This window comes from Trichechus manatus, unplaced genomic scaffold, assembly GCF_000243295.1.
Source record: "Trichechus manatus latirostris isolate Lorelei unplaced genomic scaffold, TriManLat1.0 scaffold00005, whole genome shotgun sequence".
Lineage (NCBI taxonomy): Eukaryota > Metazoa > Chordata > Mammalia > Sirenia > Trichechidae > Trichechus > Trichechus manatus.
Window position 1 is genome coordinate 26069223 of NW_004443941.1, and position 15874 is coordinate 26085096.

General features: G+C 44.7%; 1 protein-coding gene across 1 annotated transcript in view; it reads left to right on the forward strand.

Moving 5' to 3' along the window:
* Window positions 1-780: 780 nt before the first annotated feature.
* The window catches only part of CDC42EP3 (CDC42 effector protein 3), a 29494-nt gene continuing 14400 nt past the window's right edge, over window positions 781-15874 (forward strand). The window contains exon 1 of the mRNA XM_004369552.3: window positions 781-1000. The gene's annotated coding sequence lies outside the window, so the exon portion shown is untranslated. The remainder of the gene's footprint in view (window positions 1001-15874) is intronic.

A 15874-nucleotide genomic window follows, 5' to 3' on the forward strand; every position in this document is an offset into this window, starting at 1 on the left:
GCTTTAGGCAAGTCTCTTTTAAGGACGCGCAGAAGAGGAAACGCCTCCCCCTGGACGGGAAAAACCTGCCGCATCTGGTGTTCTTCGCGTGCCCACTAGATCAGCCGGGAGTACCCGGCGTCTTCAATGCGCCAAATCCATTCTCCGGGTTTTGGCTGCAGCTCCGAAGGGAGAGAGCTGGAAACTGGCCGATGGCGACCCCCTAACCTCACTGGAGCCCAAGCTGCGACCGGCCGGGGGACTAGCGAGGTCTGGTGGCTGTTTGCCTGGGGCACCCGCTCGCCGCGCCGGAGTCTTGCAGGGTTAGGCCTGTTGGAGCGGGGAGAGGTGGGCTCACGAGGTTTATCGCTGGTGTTCGGGGTGCGGGCGGAGGCCCATTCTCCTCAGGCATCAGGGCGCCAACACCCCGGGGTGACCTCTTTTGAAGCGGGCATCCCGCGACATTTCTTTGTGCCGAGGGAGCTGAACGCGGCTACGTCTCGGAGGGAAACCGCGTCCCCGAACTGTGGCACTGGGGAGGTAGCAACGGGCGCCCATTGTCCTTCGGCAACCCCCCGGCCCCGCCGCCCGTGACCGGCAGCCGCGCCGCGCGCGTGCGCCTGGCCCCGGGTCAAGGCTCCGGACGCAGGTACCCGGAGTCGGTCCGCTGGGCTGCCCACGTCCTCCGCCCCGCCCCGTGTCGCGGCCCCGCCCCGCGCCGCCCCCGCCCTCTGCAGGTTCAGTCCTCCAGCCGGCCGCTGCGCTCAGTCTCACTGCCACCTTCCCTCCCGGCAGGGCAGGGGCCGGAGGGGGCGGAGAGCGCTGCGGCGGGCCAGAGTGGGGAACGATCCGGGAGACCTGGCTGCCGGCCTCGGCGCCTTCGTGCCATCTCGGAGCGGATAATGCTGTGAGGACACGGCTGGATTTGCGCGCAGCGGGCAGGGACTGTGTGCACTAGGCGAGGCGTCGGTGCAGGGCGCCCAGACCCCGGAGACAGCGGCTGGGATCCTCGGGACTGCTGGTGAGTCGCTGCCAGCCCCTCTCTGCCGGTCTGTGAGTCTGTCACACCAGCGACCGTGGCCGCTTCCGGCGTGTGCGGGCTACTAGGCTTGGAAAAGAACGGGGATGGGGATACCGAGGGAGAGCATCGCCCTCCCAGCTGGTGTTACAAGAACCAAAGAGGACATAAAGTACACCGGGAGGGGGCCGGTCGGCACCCAGCAGGATGCAGAGCTCCACCATTTGTGCCGACCACTTTTCAGGGTGGGGCTGCGCGGTTACGCTGCACCATCTCCGAGCTATTGACAGAGCCATTTTTGGGCGCGTGTTGCATTTTTCCATCTGAGAACAAGCCGCACATGGCTGCCGCGCTCCTCCGGGGGTGGATTGGCACCAGGCAGAACCGCACATGGGTGCACCGTGCAGATCTGCCGAGGCAGTGCCCGCCGGATGCCCTCTCCACTTGAGAGACCTGCAGATCTGGCAGTTGAATTTTTGTTTTTTTGAAGGTGGACTCTGAACAGCTGAACCGTTTTCAGGATTTTTTTTTTTTTTTTTTAATCTCTTTCTCCTTGAAACTAAGTGTCTTGACACAGTCTAATATCAGACATGTGAGGATGAATGGATCTGGCCATTTTCCTCTGAAGAATTATTATACTCCATCCCCCGCTCTACTTTCGTAGGCATGTGTTTCATCTTATAAATAGAAAGTAGCGTATGTTTTTGGCAGGACCTCCTTTATACTGTACAGTCTAGGAGAGGTCAGTTTAAAAATAAATATGCACTTGAATGTTACATTACCGAGAGCCAGGCTGTGGCTGAGACAAGCTGCGTGGACAGCAGCATCAAAGCCGGGAGCACAGCTGTGTTGAAAGGAGTAAAAGCCCCAGAGTGCAGCCCAGGCTGACAGTCAAGTAATTACATTTTGCTTAAAAAAAAAAAAAAAAAAAAAGTGAGTGAATTAAAATGAGGGCGGGAATAGGAATGACAGGACGGTATTGCAACGTGAATCTTTCCAGCACTGATGTGTTTGGGGGAGTGGACTGCTGATGTGTGTGGAGGGTGTAGAGGCACTGGGGAGGGAGGCGCTGGGAGGAGGGAGGAATCTGATGAATGTGTTAGGGAGACAGACTCCCTCCCCCCAGCCCTTAGGCCTTAAAATATCAAAGAGTTTCGTGGGGGTGCTGCCTTTAAAAAGAAGAAAAATTAGGAAAGCAGCAGATGTCTGTATTTTAATAGCAAAGTCAGCCTTGTGGACTTCTTAACATCCCAGGGAGACAAAGCCTCACCATGAAGCAGTCCAGCAAACAGTTAATGGAACATTACTTGATGTCTCAAGGGTATCCCTGAGGTAGCTTAAAAGAATCATACACTGATCTAACTTATAAAAGATTTTTACTCAAACAACCAGGAAATGCGACTTCTCTCTTCTGGACAGTTCCAAAGGTCTTCTCTTTGATACCCCCTGTAATTTTTATGAGTTCTTATTAACAGTTATCATGAGTCGTAATTAATAGCAACGGGTTTGGGTTTTTTGGTTTTTTTTTTTTTTAACATCTAAGAAAGAGGCTGCACAGGTAGGTGTGTGACACACACCCTTCTCAGAATAGATTTAAACATTCAGGGATGCATTGGGGCGGTTGTGAAATATTTAGCATTGTCACAAGTAAAAGAAATGATAAAGACATTATATATATTCAAGGAATGGTGCAAATTTCTTATTAAATCTCCCAAAGAATGTAGATTTCTCAACAGCCCTCACCCATTGTATAAAATACTCGGTACCAGCCTGTGGGCTCACAGATAAGAACTTGAGACGAGAAATTTGGAAGCGTTGGGGGATCCATGGTGGTTTCTGTCCCCCAGTGGTGTCGCCTGCTAGAGATTTACATTAGAATCCCGTGACTGGAACACGGTGCAGTGGCTGTGGCAGCAGCACAGACATGAAGTAAAATGGGCTCCCTCTTCCCTCAAAATCTGAGCAGTGAAACCCTGTTTTGTATCTCAATGGGATGTGTAAAGGCAGCTAGAATAATAAGTGCTGCACATGTTTTGCTTTTTATTGTAAATTTAAACGTGGTGCAAGATGAGTAAATACAAAGCCATACAGGTTAATTGCAGAGTGCTCCCATGAGCTTATTTGTTCTGTCTGCTCTCCAGCTTTTCCTTTTATGTGATGTTTTGTTTTATGTCCAACATGCTCACAAAAGCTGCTTTTTTTCACTTATAAAACTCGTGGTATTCAACAGCGTCAGGGATAAAGTTGCTTTAACCTGTATCACCCAGGGATTTTTACCAGGCCATAAATTTTTCACAAGCTCTTTTTGCCCATTACGTTTCCAGCCCTAGCACTGATCCGGTGGGTGGAATACAATTCATAACCTGAGAAAATGCCAGGAAGACTACTCTGATTTTTTTTTTTTTTAATTGTTAAAATTTTTGCGTTCAGTCTGATTTCATTTAGGCCCTGCCTAATTTCTTTCTAACCAGAATCCTCTTATTCTTTTCATTGACTGAATGAAAACTTAAATCTCTTTTTCTAAATGCAGTATGTTTACTATTTGAAACTACTAGATTCAGCCAGCCACTTAATCTCCTGTAGCCCCATATTCTCCTAACATATCACACTGTTCATGACTGGATGTTAAAGGTACTTCCTGGATGGAGCCTGTTCTGAGTGCCAAGCGCTCTTCTCAACGCTTTATCTTTTTTAACTCATTTTTTTCTACCAGGGTTCTATGAAGGAGGATACTATTAATATCCACACTTGACAGATATGAAAACTGAGGAGAGACTGATTATATAACTTGCCCAAAGTCACGCAGTGAGAAACATACCTAAACATGCATATGTAATTTAACAACACAATATGTACATATGTAAGTGGCTAATCCTTCATGAAACTCAGCAGCTCTCTGGGGAAAGGGGAGGGGAAAGAGGTTAAAAAGCCACTAAGTTTGACTGCCTGGGCTCATGTCCCAGCTCTGGTGCTTAATACTTGACACAGACAAGCATCAGACATGTGAGGATGAATGAATCTGGCCATTTTTTGTTATGAATTATGTGACTTTGGGCAAGTTCCTTAACCTATATACCCAGCTAATCAACTGTAAAATAGGAATAATAATAGTACTGTAAGGATTAAATGGGTGAAGCAAAAATATACAGCAGTCATAACAGTGCCTGGCCCAGAGTAGGCACAAGAAATGGTTGCTTTCATCATCATGACAGGTGCTTAATACTGGTTCTGTCATTTAATATTCATAACTACTCTTTGAGATAGATGGTATTGTTTTTATTTTCCAGTTGAGAACTCAAGTTCAGAAAGGGTTAGTAACTTGGCCAAGGTCACACAGCTAAGTAAGTAGCAGAATCAGGGTTTGAATTAAGGTCTGTTTGATCTTGTATTAAATACCAAACCACCACTGCCAGTGGAGGAGGGGCAGGACAGTATTAAATCTGCTTCTCTGGCTTTTGGCCTCTGGCAAGGAACCCTTTTCTTAGTACTCTGTATCTCATAGTACCACACACAAAAGGAGGATGACAGTAATTGCCTGCCGTGGGGAATACAACGTGAATTACTTTATTATTAAGGATGGAGCAGTCCCACATGTGTGGCAACAGCCCTCTCCTGCAGTAAATCAAGCATCAAACTGCTAGAATTAATATGAGCAGTTTAATTTATACCATAAATGAAAAAACTTACTAGATAAAAATATAGGACTCTGGAATGAGAAAGAAAGCTGTGCCACAGCCAGGAACAAGGAATTTCAGGGTCAGGGGTGAAATGGAATTCTAGTGTGAACCCTTTCCTTACCTCAAAGTTCTAGAGAGTCAAGGGGTGCAGGTCCAATAACCAAGTCTGCACAATCACTTCCTTGAGGCCAGGAACTACATTCACGATGCCTGGTCCTTCAGTTAATAAGTAAACAAAACCTGTTGCCATAGAGTCGATTCCGACTCATGGCCAACCCATGTGTCTCAGAGTAGAACTGTGCTCTGTAGCGTTTTCTGGGTGTAATTTTTATGGAGGCAGATCTCCAGGCCTTTTTTCCAAAGTGCCGCTGGGTGAGTTCAAACTGCCAACCTTTATGTTAGTAGTTAAGCGTAAACTCTTTGTGCCACCCAGGGACCTATGGTGCTTTGGTACCTGGCACTTAGAACCAGTTGCCATCGAGTCTGTTCTGACTCATGGAGACCCCATGTGTGTCAGAGAAGAACTGTGCTCCATAGGCTTTTCAATGGCTGAATTTTTGGAAGCAGATCGCCAGGCCTTTCTTTCAAGACACCTCTGGGTAGACTTGAACCTCTAGCCTTTTCAGTTAGCAGCTGAGCCCGTTAACTGCATATACCACCCAGAGGCTCCACTTGGCACTTAAAAAAAAAAAAACCAAATTCATTGCCATCGAGTCAATTCTGATTCATAGCAACTCTATTGGACAGAGTGGAACTGCCCCATAGGGTTTCCAAGGAGCAGCTGGTGGATTCGAACTGCTGACTTTTTGGTTAGCAGCTGAGATCTTAACCACTGCACCACCAGGGCTCCACTTGGCACTTAGTATATATTTAATACATGTTTGGGAATGCTTTTGCTCCAAGATGAACTAAAGCAGGATCTACAAGTAAGCTGGACATGACAGCGTTAGGCTCTTCCTTGGCGGAAGTTAGGGCCTCTTTACAGTCCTGCACATGCCCAGACCCTACCAGATAAGCTTCTGGTGTGAAAGATAGAGTAAGGAGACCTTTGAAACCTAGAGGGGGGCCCGGATAACCCGAGTGGGCCACCAGGCTTCCACTGCCTTTGATGCTGTGGGTTGTGATTAGCTTTGTGAGTCTGCTCAGGGGACTGTGCTCAGACAGAGGTTCTGGAAAGGACTGCTTGAAATAACCCGCATTGCCTTAAAATCAAGGGTAAGAGCCTTGGAGCTGTCCATTTTCATCTGGAATTACTGCTTCTCCTGCCCTCACTTTTTAAAGGCTACAGAACAAAACAACACCAGAAAGGATATCAATAGCTAAATAGCTCTACAGCAATAGTGAGTTATGTTTCTTTCCTTTAAAAAAAATGGCTTCCTGGCCTTGATATGCCTCAGTAATGCCACCTTTCACCAGAGACCCATGACGGCAGACTGAGTTCAACAGTAAGGATTTAGCTTTTAAACTTGAACCATGTCATTTTATAATATGAATCACAACATTGATATTAAAATGTTTACTGTTTCTGAATAGCCGGCAAACCGTTTGAAAGCTGATGAGATCCCAGCTTGTGTTTGTTTGATCCTTATTGATTGCCAAAGTCCTGTGTCAGTAGTAGAATTCTAGAATCCCAAAATTAAAAAAAGACAAATGTTCAGTGAGTAGGGTTTATTTCCATATTTGAAAAGTTTGTATGAGCCTTCAAGCCTCTGGGTCTTTGTTAAACAGTCTTGTAGAGACCACACACCTGCAGTTACCTAATGCAGTGCCACCAAAAGTGTACCCTGAGACGTGAACAGCGCCAGGAGAGGATTCCATGGAAAACTAAGTTTGATTAAGTTCCCTTATGGCAGGACCTTTCAGAGCTTTTAATATGCCAGTGTGTACCATGAATCTCCTCGGGGAGATAGTGTCCAGAATTTCTCAAATAGTTTAGCCCACAGAGCGACTGGCAGGACTAGTCTGGCAGGAAACCCACTCCAGGAAACACTGAGCCACAAGGCAGAAGCCACACACTGCAGTGTGCCCTACAGGGCTGACAGAGCCCAAGGACATCTTAGCAGACCACAGGCTGTACAGGAATAGAGCCATAGAACACACCAGAAGATGCCAGCAAACACCCAGTGTTCTGCTGTTCAATGAAACTAATACAGAAATTAAGTTTGAAAAATAAAAAGTAGCGATCTGAAAGCATAGGTTCTGGTCTTAGCTCTGACCCTGGTTGTGTGACAGATGAGGCATTTGGCGCTGGATGATCTCAGATAATCTCTAGCTCTAGAATTCAGCGAGCCAGATCAGTGGCACCTATTAGCATAGCTATCTTACTACTAACAATGTAAAACCCCAGGTTGAAAAACAGACCATGCAGACCTCTGGCCCAGCAGCCCAAGCAAGCTTGGAAGGCAGGGCACATCAAAGTCAGGCCGCTATTTAGACAGCGTACACATTTGCGCATCTATCATGTTCTGGTGACAACTTAGAAGGTCATATTTGTAGATACATCATGCCAATAGTAGATCACTGTCGTGTGTTTAGTTGGAAAGATCTGTTCAAACACGTTATAATCATTTAGGCTATGAACATTTTTAAAACAAGCAAAGGCATTTTTGGTGAAACATGGCTTTGCCATTTTGGAATGTACTTGATTCCTTTTTATTAATTTATTTACTTTTAACTTTTTTTTTTTTTTTTTTTTTGCCAAGGGTCAGTTAAGACTTTAAAACATTGATTTTAACACAGCAGGAGAAGAGACTCCAAGCCTTTGACCAGTACATAACGAGGCAAATCGCTGCCCTTCCTTCCCTGGGTGGGCCTCCATAGTGTGTTGGGGGTGTAGGGCTGCAGCTCCTGACTCTAAACTACCGTAATTCTCTTACTTTTGTGTTCTGAAGTATCTCCATACTGTCTGGCACCTTTTCCTAGTGTAACACTTACTGCATTTCAGTTATCATTTGTAGTCCCATGTGGCTGCCTATTTAGACAGCTGACTCCTTGAGGACAGGGACTGAAAGTAGTTTATCTTGGCGTTCATCTTTTTTACGATGAAACTTAATGAAAAAGTGATCTAGCTAGTCCTAGCCAGATATGCAGCATTGTCTCATTCTTCTGTAGCATCCGCTTGAAGTCAGAAACGGTTACCACTTACCTAGTTTGAGTCCTCCTGTAGTAAAATATTCCTTCCCGGGCTACAAAACATTCAAATTCAAGGGGAGGTATCCCCAGTGCTTTGCTTCTGGTGATAATGATCATCCAAGGGTACTATGAAACCATACAAGTCACCACTGGAACCTTCTCAAAGTCTTCTCAGCTGGCCAGTTGGCAACCTCCACCGAAACTTTCTTAATGCGTGGGGACAGTGTGTCCACTCAGCCTACAGGCCAGCTGGGCAGCCCAGGTGCTAAGGAAGATAGTGATTGTGCTTCCTGGTGCTTGCCTAGGCCTCTCGCTTGAGCCACCATAAGTGTACAACCAGTTATCGATTTATATATTTATTTATCTTCTGTCTCTCTACACTACGATGTAAGCTCCATGAGGGCATTGTTGCTATAACCTCAGTGCCCAGAACAGTGCTTGACACTTACTAGGCTTTCGGTAGATATGCCTTGAATGGAGAAATGAGTGATTAGCCAGGGCCTGGGCATGTGGAATCCTCTCTCAAAAGCCTGCTTCTCACTGACTGAAACTGTTCAAGCCATATGTCCCACTGTGTAAGTGTCATAGCACCAAACTTGAAACTGTTTTCCTGCTCTCAGATGACTCTAGAATGAAGTGTCTTCCAAAATAATGTTGATGTTTGGCCTTATATTTAGTGTAATTTATACTCGCGGGTGGATTTGGTTCTGTGGTCCTTGTGAAGAGGCCATTAAGCAGTGGCTCAGCTGAGGGACGGCGTATGGAGTGAAGCTGTGACTTCTCTCAAATGTCAGCTTTTTGTCAGATGGGGAATTAGACTTTTGGAACCAGAACATTTGGGAATTCTTCACACTATACTTAAAACAATTAGTTTAGGTGTCCAGATCCCAAGGTCTAAGAGAAAGAATGTTGGAAGAAGTCCCCACTGTGAACTGGAATTCCAGTCTGCCTTGTTCCTTATATAGCTATAGTTTTTTGGAGTAATTAATAATAATAATTGCCCCTCCCATTACTTGCGGGCTCATTGCCTGCCAGGACTTTACTGAGCCCTTTGTACACATTTCTGTGCATCCTTACTGCAGCTCTAGGAAGCCAACACCCACCCTTACTGTTTCCACTTTACAGATGAGGCTTCCAGAGGGAGTCACTTGCATAGGCAACAATGGTGACAATTTTATAAGCTGGTAACAAGTACTTGAATTCCAAGGATAGTCTTGTCTTCATTAAAAAAGTATTACATTTTTTTCTTGAAATTCCCTAAAAGGTAGATGTTTCTGCAGATGTGTTGAATCACATTTCACAAAGGGAAAGGACCTTATCTACACCCTACTCTACTCTACCCTAGTCTGTCATCTGGGACTCAGCAGGAAACTTCCTGTGAAGGGTCTCTCAGCTCAACTACCCCATAGAGTTTCCAAGGAGCACCTGGTGGATTTGAACTGCCGACCTTTTGGTTAGCAGCTGAATTCTTAACCACTACGTGCCCAGGGTTTCCATTATTCAGGTAGATAACTCAAATTGTTATAGACTTCTTCCTCATGTCAAGCCCCAACTGGCCTCCCTATGAAGCTCAGTCACACACATAGTCCTTTCCTTGGAACCATACAGATTCCCTTTCACCTGTCAGTTTGTCAAATATTTAAAGAAAATACTTTCATGTCCATTAAATTTTTCTCTTCTCTCACATCACCGTTCGATGAGTCACTCCGCATCTGCTGTGATTCCACTTTCACCATCTAGCTGTCCTCCTCTGGATGGACTCTGGTCTGCAAATGCCCCTTGTAAAGTGGGGTCCCAGATAGAGGTTGAACAAAGTGGGGTAGGAAAGGACTCTTGCCGGTAGGGACTGTCCATAGAACCGCAGATTGCTGTAGCTTTTTCAGCTACGATCTCATAGTGTTAGCGCACAGTAAGCATGTGGTGAACTAAAATGCCCTCATCTATTTATATAGGAGCCCAGCTGGCACAGTGCTTAAGGGCTCGGCTGCTAACCAAAAGGTTGGCAGTTCAAATCCACCAGCCGCTCCTTGGTAACCCTGTGGGGCAGTTCTACACTGTGCTATAGGGTCACTATGAGTTGGAATCAACTTGACGGCAACGGTTGTTTTTCTTTTTTTAATTTATATAAGCTCATAGAAGAACAGCCTGCCATCTAATCTTGCCCCACTCAGTGCTTATGTGATTATATAATTTATTTTACCCCAAACACAGAACTTCCTGTTTACTCTCATCCAGTTTCTGTTGATTTCATCCTGCCCCTACTTCTAGCCTGTCAAGATAATTTTGGCCCCCAGTTTGTCATTGACACATTGAAGCTCCCTCTGAATTTAATGTTATCTATAGATTTGGTAAGTGTTTCCCCCTTTCAAGTCAGTTGGTGTCAATATAATTCGTTTTACACTTGCTAACATCAAGATATGATATGTGTATGGTATGATCCTAATCAACCTTATCAACCTAGCAGCCCTATCAAAAAAACAAACAAAATAAGGTGCTGAGTAATTTCCTTTTTATTGGGATAAACAAATAAACAAAAACAGACTGCCACCTTTCTCCCACAGAGCAGCTGGTGGGTTCAAATTGCTGACCTTTCGGTTAGCAGCTGAGTGCTCAACTGCTGCACCACCAGGCTTCTTCCTTGGGATGGAAGCACAGTAAAAGCTGAATAAATATCAGAGAAGGTCATTTATCTCTTTGGCCTCAGCTTCCTTTTTCACACAGATAAAACAAAATGAACTTTAAATGCAATTAAATGGATTCCCCCTCAAAAAAAAAAAAAAAAAAAAAAGGAATCATTCATAAGGTAGAGTGGAGAGAGAAATTTTAGACTATTTGTATCTATTTATGTATTAAGACTGCTATATACTATGCATGCCTATTATTATGGATTGAATTGGGTCCCCTAAAAAATTAGGTTGAAGTCCTAATCCCTGTACCTATAAATATGACCCTGTTTGGAAATAGGTGTTTTCTTTGTTATGTTAATGAGGCCATACTGGAATAAGGTGGGTCCTAAACCTGATCCCTTCTGAGTGATTTTTATAAAAAAGGAAAACAGACGTAGAGAGAGACACTCGCATAGGGAGAAGAGATGATGTAAGGAGCCCTCTACAAGCGAAGGAATGCCAAGGAATGCCTGGGGCTACCCACAAAGAGGGTCCGTCCTCTAGAGCTCAGGCCCTGATTTGGACTTCTAGCTTCAAACTCTGAGACAATAAATTTCTGTTCTTTAAAGCCACCCACTTGTGGTATGTTTTGTTACAGCAGCACTAGGAAACCAAGACACCTGCTATAAGAAATGCCAGTTTAGGCATTGAAACAAAACTGTTATCTGACTGATAACAGTTGATTTTAATTTTCCAAACTCAAGGAAGTCCCATTTGTTCTCAAGGCTGGAATAACTGTAACTGGAGATAAAGGATGCACGTACATGTTTATGGAAAGTTAGCCTCCTGTCCTGTTGACAGAAAGAATCACCCTCTGATCCCACAGGCCCTGGTAATCTCTGCCCCATCTGCATCCATAGTATTGATGACTGCTCCAGACAACACTTAAGGAGAAAATGGAAATGGTTATTTTGGCAATTAGAATGGTTCCCCTTTCTTCATATTGTATTCAAGGAGATGTTCTGTTTTTTCACTTGGGGTAAAGATAATGCCTTGTGTTTGCATAGTACCCTATAGATTTTTACATTCAACTCTTACAATTACCTAAGAGAGATAGGAAGGTTTGGGGCAATAGCTCCATTTTACACATGAAGTAACTGACACCCAAATGTGTATGGGAAACTACAAAGATTCTATAAGTTCAAGGTTTTGGGGTCTCCTGGTCCAGCTCTTTCCTCTACTCATAAGACCTGGAACAGGGGTATCTTAGTTATCTATCTAGTGCAGCTATAACAGAAATACCACAAGTGGATGGCTTTAACAAACAGAAATTTATTCTCTCACAGTTTAGGAGGCTAGAAGTCCAAATTCAGGGCACCAGTTCCTAGGGAAGGATTTCTCTCTCTGTCGGTTCTAGGGGAAGGTTCTTGTCATCAGTCCGCACCTGGTCTAGGAGCTTCTCAGTGCCGAGGAGGTGCTCCATTCCCAGCGTTTCTTTTCTTGGTGGTGTGAGGTCCCTATCTATCTGCTCACTTCTCCCTTTTGTATCTCAAAAGAGATTGACTCAAGATACAGCCTAATCCTGTGGATTGAGTCTTGCCTCATTAACATAACTGCCTCTAATCCTGCCTCGTTAACGTCATAGAGGTTAGGATTTACAACACATAGGATAATCACATCAGATCACAAAATGGTGAACGACCACACAATACTGGGAATCATGGCCTAGCCAAGTTGACACACATTTTTGGGGGGACATAATTCAGTTCATAACAAGGAGGGAGAGCTCTATTAGCTGTTTTGTTGATGTTTTTGTTCATTTGGTGGTTGTATCTTTTAAGTACCTGTTCTGTGTCAGCCACACGTTAAAGTCCAAAACAACTGTTTTCTACAGAACGTCCATTGTCGTTTCTTGAGGTTCGCATATACATGTTGGGCCAAACAATCTGACTTCCGCCTTACCCATTTCCTTTTGAAAGGAAAGGTCAGGAGAACAGGCTTATTGTTTCTCTTAGGGCCTCATTCTTTAAGTTTGGCTTAAATATAACTAGCAAGTCTGTGTTCTGGGAAATGTGTATTGTCAAATTTTTCTTGAGACCTGCCTCTCTCTTAAGATTTATTTGCACGTGGCAGTCATGGATAGAAGTCACTTCCCTTTCAAACAGCAGGTCTACAATTATTCATGGCTTTAATCCTAAAGACCTGTAGGAGCCTATAGAATTACTGTGGCTTACATTGATAACTGCTAAATTCTTACCCTGCGTGGAGAGAGAAAGGTTAAAATGTCTCACAGATGAAAAAATGAAGGCCTTTACCACAAGAGAAGAGATTACGGCTCTTTGTTAATTTTTTTTTCCCCTGTAGGAGTCGTAGAAAGACTCCAACTTGGATATTCAACAGGAAGGTTGAAAAGGAAGCAGTCTCTTTCAAGATTTTTCATTCATTCAACAAACGTTTGTTCAGAATCTGCTATGAATAAGATACAGTCCTATCTCCTCAGAAGAAGGCAGTCTAGTGGGGAGACAGTCAAGTGGGTAGTAATTATAGTTCAGTGTGGTAGTTGGTCTATTTGAGGTGTGTACAAGGTGCTAAGGGATCCCTGGTGGTGCAGTGATTAAGTGCTCAGCTGCTAACTGAAAGGTCGGCAATTAGAACCCACCAGCTGCTCCGTGAGAGAAAGATGTGGCAGTCTGTTTTCATAAAGATTACAGCCTTGGAAACCCTATAGGGCAGTTCTACTCTGGCCTATAGGGTTGCTATGAGTCGGAATTGACTCAACAGCAGCAGTTTTTTTTTTTTTTTTGGTTTAGGGGATCATGGCAGACACCAAGCTTGAGTCATTCTGGAAAGGTGAGGACCTGGGAAGTAGGCAACACTTAGTCAATGCTGAAGGATTACATCAATGAGCAGACAAGGTGGAGGCAAGGCATGGTAAACACGTGCAAGGGTGTAAAAAAGCATGGTCAAGTTTAAGAGGCCTTAGGGAACTGGCAGGAGGTAGAGCTGCAGAGATGGCTGGGACTCAGACTGCTAAGGTGAGCCTCACAATCTATTTTATCTCCAGGCTGTAAGGGCAGCCTGCCATTATAGGGTTTTAAGAGTGACAAGGTAAAGTAGATGCTCAGCAAAAGAGAGGAAGACTCTACGAGATGGATAGACACTGTGGCTGCAATGATGGGCTCAAGCATAACAATAATTATGAGGATGGTTAGGAACAGGAACAGGCAGTGTTTCATTCTGTTGTACATAGGGTCTCTGTGAGTCAGAACCAACTCAACCGCACCTAACAACAACAAGATTACCTGGGCATTCTAGATGGCTCACTTTGGTATAGGTTGGAAGATAAAGTGCAGGGAGGGCGATGAGGCTGGAGGCAGGGAGAGAGGTGGGGAGGCAAATGCCCTTGTCTAGAGGAGAGCTTATGAGGGCCAAAAGTAAGGCCAAGGCAGTGGGGTTGAGCAAGACGAGACAGAGCCCAGACAGGTGGAAGAGGCAGAATGATAGGACTTGATGTGGAGAATGAGGCAGGGGGAGGAAAGGTGGCAAATTCCATCAGGTTCATGTTGAATATGAAATGCCCAAGGAAGGCAAAGTGGAACAGTCTAAAGGACAGGGGGAGAGAAGTCCAGTGCTTCTCCTCAAATTATCTGTGAAGAACCAGTGGTTCCCCCACCCCTTTCCAGTTTCCAATTCATCATCTGATATTGTGCACAAAGTATGTAGCTTGGGCCACACACAACTCCTATGCAAGTTTGAAAACTCACATCTCCAGACTTTCTATAGCCTGTTCAGTGTGAACATGCTTAATTGTCGGGACAATGCCAGCTCGTTACAGAAGGTTCTAAACACTTAACTTTCAGTTTTGTCATGGACTGGCCCTGGTCCACAGACCACACTTTGAGCAGTTCTGGTCTAGACGTTACATATGTGTGGGCTGAAGATGCTGATTGGAAGTTCTTTTTAGAGGTGGTAGTTGAAGCTGTGTGCAAGGATGTAACTGCAGAGGAGTTGTTGAGGGTTGGGAGAAGGGCAAGAAATGCCTAACGCTGTGGAATTGCTGACATCTAAGGCAAAGGTTCATACTTTTTCTGTGGAGGGCCAGATAATATTTTAGGCTTTGAGGGCCACGTGATCTCTGTTACAGCTCTCAACTCTGACCTTGTAGCGTGAAAGCAGCTATTCTGCCACTTCTCAAAGTCAGCACTACTCAGATTTTGGTGGCGCAAACGTTTAAGCCCTCGGCTGCTAACCAAAAGGTTGGCAGTTCAAACCCACGCAGCTGCTCTGTGGGAGAAAGACCTGGTAATCTGCCTCCATAAAGATTACAGCCAAGAAAACTATGGGGCAGTTATACTGTGTTACATGGGGTCGCTATGAGTGGAAAGCGACTCGGCGGCACCCAACAACAATGAATTCTTTGTTGCAAGGGACTGTCCTGTGCATTGTTAGGTATTTAGCAGCATCCCTGGCCTCTACCCACTAGATGTCAGTAGTGCCACCGCCCCTTCACAACCATCAAAAATGTCTCCAGACATTGCCAAATGTCCCCTGGGGGGCAAAATCACTTCCCCCTTGAGAACCACATTGCTGTAGACAATACATAAATAAGTAGCTATGGGTGTACCAATAAAGCTTTATTTACAAAAACAGGCTGGGGGTCGAATCTGGCCCGCCTGCTGAAATTTGCAGACCTTTGACCTAAAGGATTGGCAGAAGGGGCTTATTCACCAAAAATTTGAAGGTCTCTTGGGTTCACAGCCCAAGAGGAAGCTCTGTAACTGATGGAGCATGAACAGAAGAGTTTTATCAACAGTAGTCCTTATTTATGGCACTTTTGCTTACTTTATTCTTTTTGAGCTTACCACTACCTGGAGATACTAGACATAAAACTAGAGAACAGGAAAATAACAGAACATAAAATATAAATGCTGCAAGAACACAAGGTAGTAATGAGCCTGGCTTTCATGAGGTAAGTTAAGTTAGACTTCCTCCAGGAAGGAAGTGACTTTTGAACCAGGTCTTGGAGGATGTTATGAGTAGTCATTGATGGCAAGAAGGTAGGAGGACATTCCATATAAGGAAAACAGTTCTTAGTTTCAGAAGGTTACCAGGGAAGTGTCAGTAGCAAGGGAAAGACGCCATTGTCCCAGGTGAAAGCAGTGTGATTATGCACGACCCCATGCACGTGTTTCCTCTGGGAAAAGAATTCACAGCACTTACCGCTATTTTCTAAGAACAGGATGTTTGTTTTTCTCCTGGAGACTCAGAGGACTTTTATTACTTTAAAATTATGATCTTTTGACTATTTTTATGTTTTACCATAAAGTCAAATTCCTTTTGAGATTCTCTTTGACAAATAGCAAAAATATTGAAAAGTCTTAGTGAGTTAGAGTTGGAAGGGCTGGTGTCTAGGATCGTTTTACTCATTCTTGTTTTCTGACAAGGTCAGGTTAGCATCTCTG